This window comes from Sus scrofa, chromosome 14, assembly GCF_000003025.6.
Source record: "Sus scrofa isolate TJ Tabasco breed Duroc chromosome 14, Sscrofa11.1, whole genome shotgun sequence".
Classification (NCBI taxonomy): Eukaryota; Metazoa; Chordata; class Mammalia; order Artiodactyla; family Suidae; genus Sus; species Sus scrofa.
The window spans coordinates 2,230,212-2,248,399 of NC_010456.5; positions in this window are offsets into that span (position 1 = coordinate 2,230,212).

Below are 18,188 nucleotides of genomic sequence, written 5' to 3' on the forward strand. Positions count from 1 at the left end.
TCATAGCTGCCCTCTATTAGCAGTGAGTACATCCCAAGTAGACCCACAAATTCCTCACTAATTTGAAATCATATTGTCTGTTATCTTGGGCTCTCAGAGAATTTTCTTGGGTTCCAGTCAATACAGAATGGGTACCAAAGCATCACTCAAGAAGCAGAGATGGAGAGAGTATGATGGCCACAACTCCTCTTAGGAAGAGCAGCGGTCCTTTGCTTGCAAGGCTTGTTCTCAGCAGCTCCTGAGGGGCTGTGTGAGTGTGTAGAGGAATGAACAGTGAGAATGTGGTGCTTGAAGGTAGACGCCAGGCTGAAGCCAAGCAGAATTGCTCTGGACATCCCAGGAGGAGGAGCTGAGGAGGCCAGCAGGGGGCCCCTTCCTTTGCCATCCCCCTTGTAGAGCTGAAAGTGCGTCTAAATTCATGCTGGACAAATTGTCAAAGATTTTTCCTTGTCCCCAGATATCCTTGGTCCAGCTCATAACCCAGATTTGTTTGACAGTTGATGGTTTCAAGTGGTCCTTACCTTGTTATATACCTGAAACCATCAAGAGCCAAACCCAGGAAATTCTGGTACCAGTGGGCGCCAGCCCCCGATGCTGTTAGCTCCCCTCCTTAGTGGGATAAAACCACTGCTGACTTTTCCTTCAGGGTGGTTTTCTATAACGATCTATGCGGATGCCCTGGTCTGGTCCGGCCTTGTCCTGGGCAGTGATTCATGCACTTGGGCAAATGACTTCTCTTGCCTGCTCTTCGCACTGGATACACAAACATGTGATTTCTGTCTGAATGTGTAGAAAACAATTATCTCATCCACTCATTGTCCTGGCTGCCAGGACTCGCCCTTACAAGTCCAAGTCCAGCTGTGTTTCGGCTTCAGTTACCACGTGATTGATTTAGAGGACAGTCAGTCTTTTCGGCAAATTGCTTGAGGGTAGAAAACAATGATCATCAACAATTTAATTTTTGTTTAACTTTATTAATAGGGATTTATGTTTATAAACCCATGCTGGGACTATAAAAGTAGAGGCTAAGAAGGGGAGCCTTGTCATTACCTATAATTTGGGTTCCACACTGGACACCTGTTCTCTTATTTCATGTACGCGCTTAACCCACTATTAACCTCAAGCATTTCCTGCGTCTTTCATTTTCTTGTACTTGAAAAAAATATTTTTCTTTACACTCAGATTTCTTTGAGGCTTCCCTATTTCTTTCTTTTCTTTTCTTGGCCACACTGGCAACATGTGGAAGGGCCAGGGATCGAACTCACGCCACAGCTGCGACCCGAGCCACAGTGGTGACAATGCCAGACCCCCAACCTGCGGCACAAAAGAGGAACTCCTTCCTATTTCTTGACATGCTTCTTTTTGTTGTTGTTGTTTTTGTTTTGGCCATACCTGTGATATACAGAAGTTCCCATTTCAGGGATCGAATCTGCACCACAGCTGTAACCAGAGCTACAGTACCAGATCCTTAACCCACTGAACCACAAGGGAACTCCTTAGCATAATTCTTGATATCAGAACTGACGTTCTCCCAATGTATTCAAGTTATTCTCTGATTGAATATTGCGTGAATTTATTGACCTCCCCAAATTAGAGTCATTTCCAAGCTTGATTTCTTTGGACACACACACACACACACACACACACACACACACAGACATTTCTCTAAGCATCTTTAGCAGACTCTTGGCTTCATACATGCTATGTCATTGTGCTGTTTGGATCAGAGGTGGAGATCTCCACTAGGCTCATCCAAGAACCTAGACAGAATACAGAGATCAGTTTCTGAGATCTCAAAGCAGAAGCTTTCATAAATATAGGTGCTCTTACCAGGAAAATTGAATTATTTTTTAGTTGAGTGTGAGTGTGGAAATCTAAGATATATGATAAACACTGGCTTGGTGTCCTTCTCATGTCCCAGTCTCCTTTAATGTTTTTTTTAAATTTATTTTTTCATTTTTTTGCTTTTTTAGGGCCGCACCCGCAGCATATGGAGGTTCCCAGGCTAAGGGTTGAATCGGAGCTACAGCTGCCGATCTACGCCACAACCACAGCAATGCAGGATCTGAGCCACGTCTGCGACCTACACCACAGCTCACGGCAACACCAGATCCTTAACCCACGGAGTAAGGCCAGGGATTGAACCTGAAACCTCATGGTTCCTAGTTGGATTCATTTCCACTGCTCCAAGATGGGAACTCCTCCTTTAATGCTTTTAACCTATTGCTATGAGTTTCCCAAACACTCCAGTATACCTTTAATTTGTTGTCCACATTATTCTGGATGACAACAGTTACAGGGTGGATTCCCCAGGAAGCAGCTTCAGGATCAAAATAAATGATTGTTGGCGTGTTATGCCACTGAGTTTGGAGTGTTTGCTATTCAGCTGAAGCCACTTGAACAGGTATTTTTGTGAGCCCTGGGACATCCCAATCAGTTTCCTGTCTTCCTATTTCAGTAGGTTATCTTCACTCTGTCCAAACCTCTTCTTCTGTGGGCCATCAGACAGTTTATTATCACAGAACACAGTAAAAGATGATTGATTTCATACATGCAACAGGCTCAAAAATTTGGCTCCCAAATCCCTGCTGTAAAAAGTGTAAGGAGGGAGGTCCCATTATGGCTCAGTGGTAGTGAACCAGACTGGTACCCATGAGGATGCAGGTTCAATCCCTGGCCTTGCTCAGTGGGTTAAGGATCCGGCATTGCCATGAGCTGTGCTGTAGATCACAGACATGGCTCAGATGCTACATTGCTGTGGTGTAGGCTGGCAGCTACAGCTCCAATTCGACCTGGGAACTTCTATATGCTGCGGGTGCAGCCCTAAAAAGCAAAAAAAAAAAAAAAAAAAGAAGAAGAAGAGAAAGAAAAAAATGTAAGGAATCATGATATCTCACAACAACCAATTTAGTGCATATTTGAAATTAATTTCAAGCTGATATTTAAAATGATATATAAGTGTATTATGCATTGATCTGTTAATAATTAATATATAAGATAAGAACACTTAACATGGAAACTTCCTATGAGGCTTCTGGGAGCAAATAACACTGGCCCACACTTCCTGGCAGAGAGTAAATGTAAAAATGCCTGCATTGAGTGAGAACCAGTTCCGATAGCATATGACACGGCGGCTGGTATCTGATATGTTAGCCCAACAAGGAGAGTAAGAGTGTTTCTCAGAATGAATGAGTATCTCTTGGGTTTGTCAGGACATTTTACAAGCCATCAGTCTTTATGTGGAAAAGGATGAAGATAGGGGAGGGGACGTACCAGGATATCCACTGCAATTAGAGGTACAGGGGTTTCACAGAATCTTCTCCACTTACAGGCATGTGGATTTGCTCTAAGGCTGTGACTCACCGCGGTGTGATGATAAGTCCATGAATATGCTCATCGGTAAAATCAGGTGAGGGATCAATCGTCATTACTTGCCTTCTTCCCACCTCTGCCTGCAGAAACATGGGACCACTCTTGTGTTGGAACATTCCCAGCAGCTCTCCAGACTGATGGATGATTAGACGCTAAGGTGACTGGCAGGAGATAACTTACGTAGTTGCTACAGCTAAGAAGAATGTCTCTTTGGGTTTGTTATGCAAAGTCCTAATGGAGAGGTCCACATTATCCATGGGGACCCCGATTCTCTGTGTGTTGACGTAATGTAAAAACTCATGTGTCTGCACTGCTGCTCTTCAGGTTATTTCAGATATTGCCTACCGCTATCCCTACTGCTGAAGAACGATTTTTTTTTCCTCAGGGGACTCCATGGTAGACTGTATTGTGCAAAGGGGACTCCAACAATATGTTCCAATCCTCAGGTTCTCCTCAATGGGATGGTGAGAACTTTGGACTGCTTTGCCCAATAGAATATAGCAGAAGGGTCCTTAATTGGTCTGGCAGCTTCTGCTTCCTGTTTCTTGGAAGCCACCCTCCTGAAAGAATTAGGGCTGTCCTGAGACCACCATGCTATGAGTAGTCCAAGCTCCACTGAGAGGCCCTGAAGGGGTGAGATGTCTCATGGAGAGGGAGCAGGGAGAGTTGGGTGGCAAGGAGCAGTACTAAATCATTAGATGTGGAAGGAAGGCGCCGTCTTGGACGTAGATCTTCTGGCCCCAGCCAGGTGGAGTTGAAGTGAACCATCCCAGCCTAACCTGTTCCAAATTTCAGATCCACAAAATCATGGGGTTAAGCCATTAAGTTTTGAGGTTGCTTGTTACACAATAAATACCTGAAGCAATCTCTGGTATTTGACCAGTCCCAACTTTTCTGCCTTTTGTTGTTGTTTTTTGTTTGTTTGTTTGTTTGTTTCTTCAGGGCTACAACCACAGCTTATGGAAGTTCCCAGGCTAGGGATAGAATTGGAGCTGCAGCTGCCAGCCTACACCACAGCCACAGCAATGCTGGATCCTTAACCCACTGAGCGAGGCCAGGGATCAAACCCATGTCCCTAGTGGTGGGTTTGTTACCATTGAGCCATGACAGGACCTCTCTTTGGCCGTTTTGCACTATCTAAGTTCCATTTACTCCAAGTTGGTAGTGTTTCTGCTGATGTAATTTTTTCTTTTTTTGAGACTCTGTGGGCCTTAAGTGTAATTTCACTGGATTTTGCTTAAGATATAACCACAGACCTTTCCTAAGAATTCCTTCTCTACCTTTGGCTTCTGCTGAGAGGACTGAGGAAGAATGTGCTTAAGTTTCCCTGGGCCCTCTGATTTCATTGAGAATCTCTAAGAACACTCTTAATATCTTGCAAGCGTTAATTATGTGGCTAAATACTTCTATTTTTAAACTATAGGGGTTTCAGCAAAGAGTTAGACCATCACACACTTAGCTTTTTCTCTATGGCATGATTTTGGCATCCATTTCTTTCTTTTAGGATCTTTGGTCATCTGCAGACACTTGAGAATTTTCAAAATCATCAAATCCTTGTTCCTTCAGGAATTCTTCCTTCAATTCCTCTTTTTTCTCCCATTTTACCATAAGCAGCAAGAAGAAACCAAGCAATAACTCCAAGCCTTTGCTTGGAGATCTCCTTAGCTCTGTATTCAGGTTCATTGCTTATGAGTCCTGCTTTCCACTAACTGCAGGACACAATGTCACCGAACTTCCTGTGGCAACATGACCAGCACCTGCCTTCCTCACTTCCTTCTTTATCCTCAGCAGTCACATCCTTTAAGTCCAGATTTTACTACTAATCTCTTCACAGTGACTCAGGCTCTCGCTATGATGATCCTCAATCCTTACCGGCAGAGTCTTTAACATTCATATTTCAGCCAACAAAACAAACCAGTAGAGTTCCTTCTAGCCCAACACTTGAGGACCCTGAATCCAGAATCACTTCTTAGCTTATATCAGTAAATCCAGGCTGAACCAACCTACTATTTCTTTTACCTTGATGTCACACCCTTAAGATCCACTCCCAGGCATCTTCCTGAGAACTCTGTCATTATACACTAATAGAGTCACCCAGTTCTCTGGGTGCAAACCACACCTCCCTGTGGGTAAACTTTGTATCTTACCCTTTAGGTTCTGCTGGGACTTGAGTTTAGTCATAGGTCTAGAAACAGAGAGTGGAGGTGGGGGTGGGTCCCGAGGAGAATCAGCAGTGCCTTCAGAGCCTCTGCTTCCAGGGAGGCCATTGCAAGTCTTCAGGCAAAGGGGTGTTAGTGTCTTGGGTGAGGGAAGGGCTGCTTCTCCCATTGCGCCAGGGCTCCCCAAGACCAGCCCCAGACCAACTCTCGGGACTAAGCCTATCAGTTGTACTCACTGCTATGATTTATGACCTCAAAGGGATATGAATCAAAATCAACAAAGGAAAAGACAAGTGGGACAAAGTCTGGAGGAAACCAGGCACAGCCTCTGAGATTCCCCTCCCAGTAAAGTCACACAGGATGCATTTAACTCCTCCAGCAATGAACTGCGATGACATGTGGGAATGTCATCTACCAGGAAGTCAGAAGCTCAGCACTCAAGGTTTTTTATCGGGGGCTGGTCATTATAAACCACTCTCCGTCTAGCACAGGGCAACATCTCTGAGTCTCAGAAGGAAAACAGGTCTCACATAAATCTCATTGCACAAAACGTCAAGCATATGAAGACACTTTTTATCAGTTAAGGAAGAAGGGGATCCCTTCCCAACTCTGTTACCAGGAGTTAACCCAGGGTCAGCCTTGCAAGCAGCCCTTTCCAGGTTAACTCTTTCTCATACAACTGTCCAAGAAGACATGGTGGCATTTAGGGGCTTGATGTTCCCGGCTCCACTGCAGCTGTTCATATGTCTCTGTTCCAATTTACACATCCCTCTTCTACCCAATCAATGCAATGCTTTGAGATTGAGAATCAAGTTTCATTATAGTTCAGCCCTTAGAGAATAAGACTCTGGGTTTGCTTGGTTGTTATGATAATTGAGGGGTGATTCTAGCATTTGGTATGCTAACCATCCCACTATAAAATAACAAATCGCTCGGAGTTCCCATCGTGGCGCAGTGGTTAACGAATCCAACTAGGAACTGTGGGGTTGCGGGTTTGATCCCTGGCCTTGCTAAGTGAGTTAAGGATCCTGCATTGCTGTGAGCTGTGGTGTAGGTAGCAGACACAGCTCAGATCCCGTGTTGCTGTGGCTCTGGCATAGGCCGGTGGCTACAGCGCTGATTAGACCCCTAGCCTTGGAACCTCCATATGCCGCGGGAGTGGCCCCAGAAAAGACAAAAAGAAAAAAACAAAACAAAACACCCCAAATGCTCCTCATCTTATCTATGACTTTTGAATGACCGCTTGGATTTTCACATAGTTGGAGCTATCCGTTGATGATGATCTCAACCTTTCATCTAATGCTTTACATGTAAATACAAGGGTTATTTTTACACAAGATGAAGATACATTGAAAGTTTCTAAGAATGTATCTGTTGCGTAAATTGAGAGGAGATTATTCTCTATTTTGTATGGATCTTGACCGAAAGTGGTTTATCATTTTAGAAAATCACATTCCTAGGGACAAAACCACTTGTGGTATTTGAGTCACAAAAGCAACACCTGCATCATCAGTCTGCATCTATGGGTGGGGCATCCAAAGTGGTTCCGTGCGTGTGTGCGCGCATGCGCGCGTGCATGTGTGTGTGATTATTTCAAAGTGCCAACCATAGGGACAAAAAATTTCAGCTGAGTATTGGCTTTCTTCTCTCAAATCCACCTTGTTTACTGTAAATAGGGACAAAAATCGAGTTACCTCCTTGTCTCCTCATGAGGGTGCTTGCCTCTTTGGCCACAATGAGTGTTGTTAAGGAATAAATGTATTCACATGCCACTTCAGTTATCTATTTCTATGCAACAAACCACGCTAAAATTAGCAGCCTTTGAAACAACAAAAACGGTTCTCTGTTACACATAATTCTGCCAGCTGAGCCAAATGGATGGGGTGGCTTTTCCAACCAGCAAGTTTTGACTACAGACACCTGGAGGCCTCACCGGGCTTGGGCATCTGGAGTGGTACCTATAGCAGGCACTGACTATGCCAGCTGGTAACTTAATTGTGTGGGGACTGGAGGGCTTTGTTGGGCTCTGCATAGCCTCTTCCTGGTTCCTGGGTGCCCAGTACTGTCTGGGTTTCGAGACACAGTGTCCTAAGCCTGGAATGGCCCAGCCTTGGAAGTCACAGAGCATCAAGTCCACTGCACTTGATGACTCAAAGAAATCACAGCCCAGCCCAGATTCCAGGGGAAGGAAATGGGCTCCACCTCTCATAGGGGGTAGCAAAGAATTTTACCCATCACAATACCCAGTAAATACACTGGAGAATAAAATCACCTAATAAAACCCAAACCGAACAAATGAGTCATTTTCCATGAAGTGGGTTAGCTTTGTGCAGCTCTTCACTTGGCGGTGTAGGTGGCAAATGTCTCTGCTCAGTTCAAAGCAGTAGCCTTCTGAGAGCTCACACCTCAAACCCCACCATCCGCAGGCCATGCCAGGCCAGTCTGCTGTGTGGAGCATCAGAACTTCTTGGCAGAAGTAACCATCCAGAAACTCAAATGTGAATAAGCATTTTGGCTATAAGAACTCACGTATAAATGACAAAGGACAGCCTTGAAGATGGAGGAGAAGCTAGAAATTATAAAATATTTGATAAGACATGGAGATCGTGTGATATTCAAGAGAATCCACACTGTACAACAGAGAGAAATGGCATTGAAAACAACAGTAAAATAAAATACAGTGAAGTAAAATAATATGATAATGCTACAGAAATCTGCTGCCTTAGATGTGACACAAAATCATTTGCAGTGGATGGAAGGTGACAACTCTAACGCTCAATACAAAAGGACTTCTACTTCAAGCCAGCAAGAAGACATAGAAATAGGAGGAGCCACAGCCACCCATTCTTTTGTCTGTTTGTCTTTTTAGGGACGCAACCGAGGCATATGGAGGTTCCCAGGCTAGGGGTCCAATCGGAGCTGTAGCTGCCAGCCTACACCACACCACAACTGGGGATCCGAGCTGCGTCTGCGACCTACACCACAGCTCACATAAATGCCGGATCCTTAACCCACTGAGTGAAGCCAGGGATCAAACCCACGTCCTCATGGATAATAGTCGGGTTCATTAACCACTGAGCCACCAGGGGAACTCCAACACAGCCACCCATTCTGGTATGTTTCATCCTATAAACAACATGGCCCTTCCGTCTACCCTTTCTCCAAAAACCACGCCCACCCACCAAACTTCACGTGCTTGTCATGGTAAATGGCATATCGATGTGTATTTCTTTATTTAAAAAATTTAGGATGTTTCAAACTGCAGCAGAATTTTAATGTTTCTCATCATTGGGTAATAAATTCATTGTAAGATTATACAGACATTGAGTATTCTGTTGCTAATGGTGTTTTCCCCATAAGCACTGTTATCGTCCACAAAATTCCGTAACATTGTGAATTTCAGGGACACATATCCTTCTTTGTAGGAGAAATGACTATGTATTGAAATTCAGGTTATTTTTATTAAGAATTATTTTATTTTCACGTCTCCGTATTATTATTGTCCAACCCAAGTTCATGTGCCTGACGCACAGTGAGGCCAAACTGAAGGAAAGATGGGTGTTGGGAGCACAGAAAGGGTATGACAGGGCAATGCAAGGAGCATGGGACAACTTACGCTCTGAAGACCGGAACTCCTTATGGTTGGGGGAGGGGGGAGAGCTCTTATAGGTAAAATTTGAAGGGAGTGGCTGCAGGGTGTGTGACCCCGATTGGTTGGTGGGGAGGGAACACGGTGAGATCCAGGAACCTCAATCATCAGCCTTCTGTTTCCAACTAGTCTGGGGTCCATGTGCTTGTGCTCAGTTTGAAGTCACCCTCCCCCACTTGGGCAGAGGCCTTGGTTCCAGCAGAAGAACTCAGAGCTGTGGAGCAGATTGTTCTGTGTATCCCTTGAGGAGGAACCAGGACTCTGCCCCATGGCTGCACTATTGCTTTTTTTTTTTTTTTTCCTTTGTCTTTTTAGGGCTGCACCTGTGGCATATGGAGTTTCCCAGGTCAGGGGTCAAATCAGAGCTACAGCTGCTGGCCTACACCACAGCCACAGCAACCCCAGATCTGAGCCTCATCTGGGACCTACATCACAGCTCATGGCAACACCGGATCCTTAACCCACTGAGCGAGGCCAGGGATCGAACCCAAATCCTCATGGATACTAGTCGGGTTCATTACCACTGAGCCACAATGGGAACTCCCACACTATTGTTTTGTGATGGGCTTTCCTCTCCACATTCCTTCTCTCCTCTAAGCAGTAACTGTGTAAATCTACCCTTTGGAACCCAGGGAAGATCTAGGAGGCTGAAACCGTTTTCCTACAAAGAAATGAGGGACACAGAAAGGCTTTTGTCCCCAAGAGTGCCTCACAGGGCTCTGCTCCGTTTCCTTAGGGCCAAGTGTATAAATATATATGTATGAAGAAGTATACATATATATGTATATCGCAAACCTAGATAAATTGTATATGTAGGAATGTCATCATAGGAGAGTGAGGTATCTAAAAAGGTATGTATGTAAAAGAGGAAATTGGGGGAGTTCCTGTTGTGGCTCAGTGGTTAACGAATCCAACTAGGAACCATGAGGTTTCGGGTTCGATCCCTGGCCTCGCTCAGTGGGTTAAGGAACCGGCATTGCAGTGAACTGTGGTGTAGGTTGCAGACACGGCTTGGATCTTGAGTTGCTGTGGCTATGGCATAGGCCAGCGGCTACAACTCTGATTCGACCCCTAGCCTGGGAACCTCCATATGCCGTGGGAGCGGCACTAGAAAAGGCAAAAAGACCAAAAAAAAAGAGGAAATTGGGAATAGTGTTGGGACCTAAATGCCAGGATCTCTGAGGCTTAATCCCATTGCAGCTCATTCCCTGGGGGGGGTTCAAGTGGACCCTATATTAGTTGTCTGCTTAGCAAATGCCCCAAATATAGTGGTTTACAGCAATAATCCTTCTTTACGTCTCCTGGTCCTATGGGTCAGAAGTTTAGACAGTTGCCCCTGGGTGGTTGGTATCTGCCCCATGGTGTCCTCTGCAGGGGATTCGAAAGAGGGGCAGGACCATCTGATGGCCATCTCTCGGAGGTCTGGCGGTTCATGCTGTCTGGTGGCTTCTGGTTGGGAAACACACACATGGCCTGTCCACGTGGCTTGGGATCCCTCAGGGCAGAGGGGCTGCAATTCAAGGACAAGCACTCCAACAAAGCAAGGCAGAAGCCATCCCTCTCCGTGGCCCAGCCTGGAAAGTCCCCCAGGCAATCTGCCTGCATCTGTTGGTGAGGCAGATACAGGGGTTCCCCTGGGTTTAAGGGGTGGGACTGTCTCAGCTTCTGATGGAGGAGGTCAATGCTGCATTGGAAGAAAAGATGGTGGGGTGGAAGAGATAGCGGTGTGACCTTCTCTGCAACATGCAACCTGCCCAGCCACTAGCAAAGGCTTTGGGTAAATCCACAGCCAGAAACAGACATGGGAACTAAAAGAAGGTAGGGAGGAGCAGGAGAAGGGAGGAGGGGAGGGGGAAAGAGGAAAGGAATTCTGTAATGATGTGCATAAAACGAAAGCAATAGTCAAGCTGAATCTTCCTAGAATACCATAATGAACTGAAATCTCTCAGAATCTGTAATAAGCATTCCATGTTTAGAGCACATCTTGAAAGAAAGCAGATTCAGGAACTCCTTCATAACAGGGTATCACGTGGATTGTCTGACAAGTGGATTTTGTGCAGAACTGAACTTTCATGTGCCAATTTAGTGCTGGGGTGTTTTTTTTTTTTTTTTAAATCACCTTTATCTTCACATACATTGGAGGGGGTACAAAGAAAAGCCATAGCGTTTAGTCATAATTCTTGCTTCGTGCGTGGCATGTGCATGTGGGCCATTTGGGTGGGGGGTGTATTTGGTATGTGTGAGTGGTGTGTATGTATACAAAACAGAACGAGTGAAAAAGAAGGAATGTTTGCAGTTGTTTAGTTGCTTGTGGGGTGTGAGACTTGTTACCTTATTGGACAGACTGACAGGCTAGGACCACCTAAGCCAGTTGCTTCTCATCCAGTGACCCCTCCCTTCATAAAATGAGGGTAGAAACACCCACCCCCTCAGCCCGTGCCTCTGTGGCACCCTGCCTCCTCTTGGGAACCCAGGTTCAATGCCTGAATTTTCTTAGAAACGTATTTGTGTACCCTAGCCTCTGCACCAGGCACCGTCAGAATGGTGTGGCCAGGCTGATCACCGTGGAGACTGATGGCCCCACTTTTCCTTCAACATAAACCAAAGAAACGGGAGTCTTTGGAGTTGGCTAAGCATGCTGCGGGTGCTCAGTAAACGCTGTGATTCCAGAGAATTCCACACCCCAGCTTCTTTGCGTCTTCCCTGAGTGGCAGCACGCAGGGCTGGAACCCTTCCAGCCAACCAGCCTGGGCATGTTCTGCTCAGAACAATTAGCATCTCTGCACAGGGTGGTGACCGGCAGTGCCAGAGGATGACGGAGAAACCAAACAAGTGTGTTTTCAGATTCTTTAAACCGAACAAAAACTTCATCCTCAAAAGCGCTGGGTTCCTGTTAACAGTCATGAGTTTGCATAACGTTACCTGGAAGCACCACAGACTGAGACAGCAGCTCCGGAAAACCAGCCAGGTAATTGCCCCTTCGGAGCCAAGTATGAGCGCTGTGACATTTTACGCACAGCGCACCAAACAAAGTAGCATGTTTTATGTGTATTCTGCCCCACCGTCCCCCTGGCCTTCTGTTTGAAAGCCTCTTAGGAAAACACAGCATTAAAACAGCCAGAAAGCCTTTGCAGAGACCATGAGAGAAATGATCTTGGATCTCTTAGGAACAGTCTCGTTGCCACCGTGGTTTTCATAAGATGAGGTCTTTTCAACTGCCCATCTTCAGCTTCTTCCCCTCCTGCTTCCAAGGTTTCCAGGGTCCCTTCTCTGTTCCTTGGGGGAAAGTCTTTTACTTTGTAGTTATAATTGTGTGGGAAGCCCCAGGAACCCACAGGGAAGACAGCTGGCATTTTGCAGCCTTTGTTTATAAATTACGTGCCAACCACAATAGCTGTTTGGAATCTTACTCCCATTTCTCTCTCTCTCTCTCTTTTTTTTTTTTTTTTTTTTTTTTTTTTTAGGGCCGGACCCGCGAGTGGCATACAGAGATTCCCAGGCTAAGGGTCAAATCAGAACTGTGGCCACCGGCCTACACCACAGCCACAGCATCACCAGATCTGAGCTGTGTCTGCAACCCACACCACACCTCATGGCAACACCGGATCCTTAACCTACTGAGCGAGGCCAGGGATCAAACCCACAACCTCATGGATACTAGTCAGATGCATTTCCGCTTAGCCACGATGGGAAGTCCTTTTTCCTTTCTCTTAAAAACTATGTCTTGTCAGTGGCCCAAATATAACCCAGATGGGCAAGAATCTCTTTTGGAATCTCTCTTCTGGATTACTCTACATACAGATTTCATTTCCAACCTAGCATAGAGTGTGTTACAATGTGTTTCAAAGTGTAAGTACTAGGTATTGACTTAAATATAGATTCCGCGCTGACAGACTAGAGGGTCAAATCCCAGGCCAAGGGTCAAATCAGAACTGTGGCCACTGGCCTGCGCCACAGCCACCGCATCACCAGATCTGAGCTGTATCTGGAACCTATACCACACCTCATGGCAACGTGAGGAATTCCTATTTCCAGGAACTAGTCTTTTTTTCTCGTTCTCTAGTGATAACCTTTGAGGAATTTGCTCATTCTCCCCCATAATTATGTAGAAAAGTTGGAGGTTGGATGGAATATAGAATGAGAAAAAAAGAAAGGAATAAAAACAAGGAAACCTAAACCCTTGAATTAGCACTCACATATTTTTGAACAGCAATCAAATATGTGGGTCCCAAAGCTTCTGAAGATTCTCAGTCCATCACCCAAAGACTGAGCAGCACGGAGCTTGGTATGGGGGCACCTACCCCCTGAGGCAAGGAGGCCAGTGGAGCTTGACTGCACCAGAGAGCCTGCAAAGTACCAGGAGGCTGTGCCTTGGTTCTGGGGTGCAGCCCAACCCTAGCCCTGCCCCAGGGTAACTCAGCAAACAAAACTTAGACCATCTTAATAAAAGGGACGACTGAAGTCCTACCTCTGCTGGAAGCCATGATGTTATCGTGTCCTAATTGACTTCCAGTTTGTCACCCTCAGCTCTTTTCTGTATGGAGCCAGTGTTCCTTTACACCTGAAATCTCCTAATGAAGCACACCAAGCCTTACCATCAGAGGATGCCTAATGAGGAAGCTGAGTTGCATAACAAAGCGGCCTCCCTATTCACCCACCTCCACTCTGGTGCAACAGGCCTTGGAAATTGGGTGGCACTCACATCAAAACCTCAAGCAGGTCTCTCTTCAGGAATCACTCTGTACTTGGGGAATTGGAAGCTCTGACCATGGTGGCACCGAGCCAGCTGTGGGCTAGCCCTACAGAAACAGACAAAGCTAGGTCTCTCTTCTTTAAAAAAAAAAAAAATATATGTAATTGAAGTATAGTTGATGTACAATTTTTTTAAACTCCTGCTCTACTGTAAAGTGATTCAGTTATACATACATACATTCTGTTCTGTGTACTTTTCCATTATGGTTTATCACAGGATGTGGAATAGAGCTCCCTGTGCTATACAGGGCGACCTTGTTTATCCATGCTGTACATAATAGTTTGCATCCACTCATCCCAAACTCCCAGTCCCTCCCTCCCCCGCCCTCTCTTTTACCCAATCAGAAGACAGACAGCCAAATTGGGAAAAAAAAAATGAAAACAATATGAGAGACCTGTGAGATAATGTAAAGTATCCCAGTCTATACATAATAGCGATCCCAGAAAGCTGTGTCTCCTGATGTTTCTGGCTTAGCCACCACTGGCAGGAGGGTGGGTAGGGGGGGTTCCACCTGACCTGTTAAGGTTGTGAGATATAATTAGTCTTGGCCCTGTAACTTGTTAAACAAAAAAAAATACCGTGATATCTTTGTCTTTGATTTATACGCACAACATACACATCCATAGTGTAAATTATGAATGACTAATCTATATGAAGAGCCATGTGTTTGTTTAAATGCCCATAATTGGTGTACAGACTTGAGGTATACGGCAGTCAGGATTCACCTTAGGAAACCAAAAAGTTCTAGGTACTTGGTTAAGAAAAGGTTTAATCCTTGGAATTAAGTGTTTAAAAAAAATTGTTGAAGGAACAGGTTTTAGGCTAGGGTTCTTGGAATGACTTTTGAAACAATAAGAACCAGCCCAGTTGGGGAATGATTGCCTCTGAGGTCATTGCTGGAGCGAAGCCATGGTTAGGTTCAGAGCCACTGGGGCTATGCCCCAACACATCCAGGAGTGACTTTCCTTAATGCTCAAGAAATCAGAGGACTAACATGGGGGAAACTGGGAGGAGAAAGCAACAAAAATAGAAGCCACAGGAAAAATACCCAGCTTTAACCCTGCCTTCCCAATCCTTCTCCAGACCAGCAAACTTTTCCTGGAAAGAGATAGATAGTAAATATTTTTTTGATCTTTTTTTTGGTCTTTTTAGGGCCACACCTGCAGCATATGGAGGTTCCCAGGCTAGGGGTTGAATTGGAGATGCAGCTGCCAGCCTACACCACAGCCACAGCAAAGCAGAATCCAAGCCCCATCTGCGACCTACACCACAGCTCACGGTAAGGCCAGATCCTTAACCCACTGAGTAGGGCCAGGGATTGAACCCACATCTTCATGGATCCTAGTTGGGTTCATTATCACTGAGCCATAACAAGAACTCCTAGATAGTAAAGTTTTAGTTCTCTGGGCCATGGAGTCTCTATTACAGCTACTCAGCTGGCCCCAAAGCAGCACAGATATATGTAAACAAAGACTATTCTGTGCTGCTATTCACAAAAGCAGATGGCCCACCAGATTCGGTCTAAGCCAACCCTTGCTCTAGTGATTCTAAATAGAACTTGTTTACCTCCAGAATCCTCCATGTGAGGGAATTTGCAAAATGTAGTTTTTAGTTTTTCAACCACATGGCCCTGGAAGAGTGAAGGAATCGTGCTTTCCTGCCTGCTGAAATCATGTTGTTTCTGCTGCTTTTACATATTTGAATAAAGGAGAAGCATTAGCCAGAATGAAAGGTATGTGCCAAACCTCAAGTGCTGTGGTGATTTTACCTAGGAAAGAGTTACTCAAGTTATCCATGAAGAATAGCTGCCGTTAGAGTCACATGTGATGAATTTACGACAATTTACTGTTATTCTCCAAGAACTCTGTCCTCTGCATGGCTCAGGAAGAGGGAGAGGAAATGACGTCATCACCACTGTGTCCTGCAAGGGTTTGATGCTGGGACTCATCTTTGCAATCCCCCCCAGAGGTTTTTCATGGAGGTGGTTCCAGGGGCTTCCATTTGATCATTTCTAGCAGAGAGGCGCTCAACTACTCAATAAGGGAACCCAGGCGAGGATACAGCCAATTGTTGAGCATGTCTATCTTTTTCCTTAATTATTAAGATACAGTTGGAGCTCCCATTGTGGGATCAGCGGTAACGAACCTGACTAGTATCCATGAGGACACGGGTTCAATCCCTGGCCCCTCTCGGTGGGTTAAGGATCTGAGCTACGGTGTAGGCTGTAGATGAGGCTCGGATATGGCTTTGCTGTGGCTGGGGTGTAGGCCAGCAGCTGTAGCTCCAATTCGACCCCTGGGATCTTCCATGTGCCACAGGGGCAACCCTATAAAAGCAAAAGTAAAAAAAAAAAAAAAAGTTATAGTTGATTTATAATATTACATAAATTTAAAGTGTAAAACACAGACATTCCCAATTTTTAAAAGTTATGCTTCATTTCTCATTATGAACATTTCTGTCTTAACTATACATTCAGGGACTAAGAAAATAACCATAAGATGGGCTTCCAGCACTACTAGGCCTACCAGAAAACAGAAATGGGTCAAAACTCCATTTATCCCCTGCACTTCCTGCCCTCTATGAAGTCGTAGGGGAGAGTCCCATCAGCTCAGAGCCTATGCCTATGACTCCCTGAAAATCTGGGCTTCCACTTCCCTCCTGCATGGCCATCCTGGTTAATGGCTCAGATCATGTTTAAGAAGGTAGGCGAAGACCCGCACTATGTTCTTATGGCAGCTTCTCAGGGTCTGAGCTCAAGAGAACCAACAGCTCCTCACTCAAGACTCCAGAGTGTGGAGTTCCCGTCATGGCTCAGTGTTTAACGAATCCTACTAGGAACCATGAGGTTGTAGGTTCGATCCCTGGCCTTAGTCAGTGGGTTAAGGATCTGGCTTTGCTGTGAGCTGTGGTGTAGGTTGCAGACTTGGCTCAGATCCTGCGTTGCTGCGGCTCTGGTGTAGGCCAGCAGCTACAGCTCCAATTCAACCCCTAGCCTGGGAACCTCCATATGCTGCGGAGCGGCCCAAGAAATGGCAAAAAAAGACCAAAAAAAAAAAAAAAAAAAAAGACTCCAGAGTGTTGACTCAAGAGCTTTTCAGTTTTGGACATCAAGCAATGTGTCCATCTGCTTCACGGACCACTGTGAATCACTGTGACCAGTGAGCCTCCCCTTGGAGACCTATGGGCTGGACACTTTGACGCCAGCTTAGTCCTGCTGGTCAACGTGGTCACTCTCATTTTGTCTCTGAAGCAGGGGTCCTGGATAAGGCCTACTGACATTTCCAGCCAGACCGCATGTAGGAGAACTCACCATCATGGGATCATGATAGGATCGTGTCTTTGAGTTTGTTCAGTGAAACAAACACCATGTATTTAACACAGACTTCATGCTTGATTTCTTTTCCTGTTTATATGTGACTGATAACTATGGGAACCCGTGTTTTTGTTGTGTTGAAGTGTTTACAACAAACACAAAATTTGGAATTACTTGAGATGGTGCCATTTGGAATTTTGTCTCTTTGCTGGCACTGAAGATAAAGTTGGGGAAAGCAGGCCTTACAGGGGTGTTCCCTGTAATCAGCCAGAACTAGAGTCGCTGAGGGATAAGAAACCCTTCATGAACCAGAAATCAGTTTAGTGCAAGTTTCTTAAGAAATCTTGTCCCATCCCCATTGTAATAGCAAACTCTGAGAAATTCCATAGGTTCCTGATATTTGGGGTGATACGTCTGTGGCAGCTCGACTTAGAAGCAGAGTAAGGCAGTGAGGGGCACCCCACTTGGAGAACTGCTTCTCTATAGAGTAAGCATGAGTCTGGGGCACAACCCTGGTTTCTCCACATCGTGGGGCAGAACTGCCAACAATGAAGATGAAGTTCCTGCCTCTGGAAAGGACACCAAAAGGATGGCTTTGTGCTTAGGACCAGATGAGCTTAGCCCGAAAGTCCAGAATCCAGAACCAAACTGCCCGAGTTTGCATCCCACCTCCATCTCTTGCTGAACAAGTTCCTGATGTGTGTCTTAGTTTCCTTATCTATAAAATGGGGATAAGAGAGATTGTTTCAAGAGTGAATGAATTAATTCATGTAAAACATCGGAAGCTGAGTCCACACTCAATACAGTAGATACCTCAGTACAAACAAGTTTTTGGATCCCTTGGGGGAATGTACCTCAAATTAAGAGTATTTCAAACTTTCCAGAGTTTTGAGTTTGTTCAGTGAAACAAACTCAATACAGTAGATGCCTCATCAATATTGG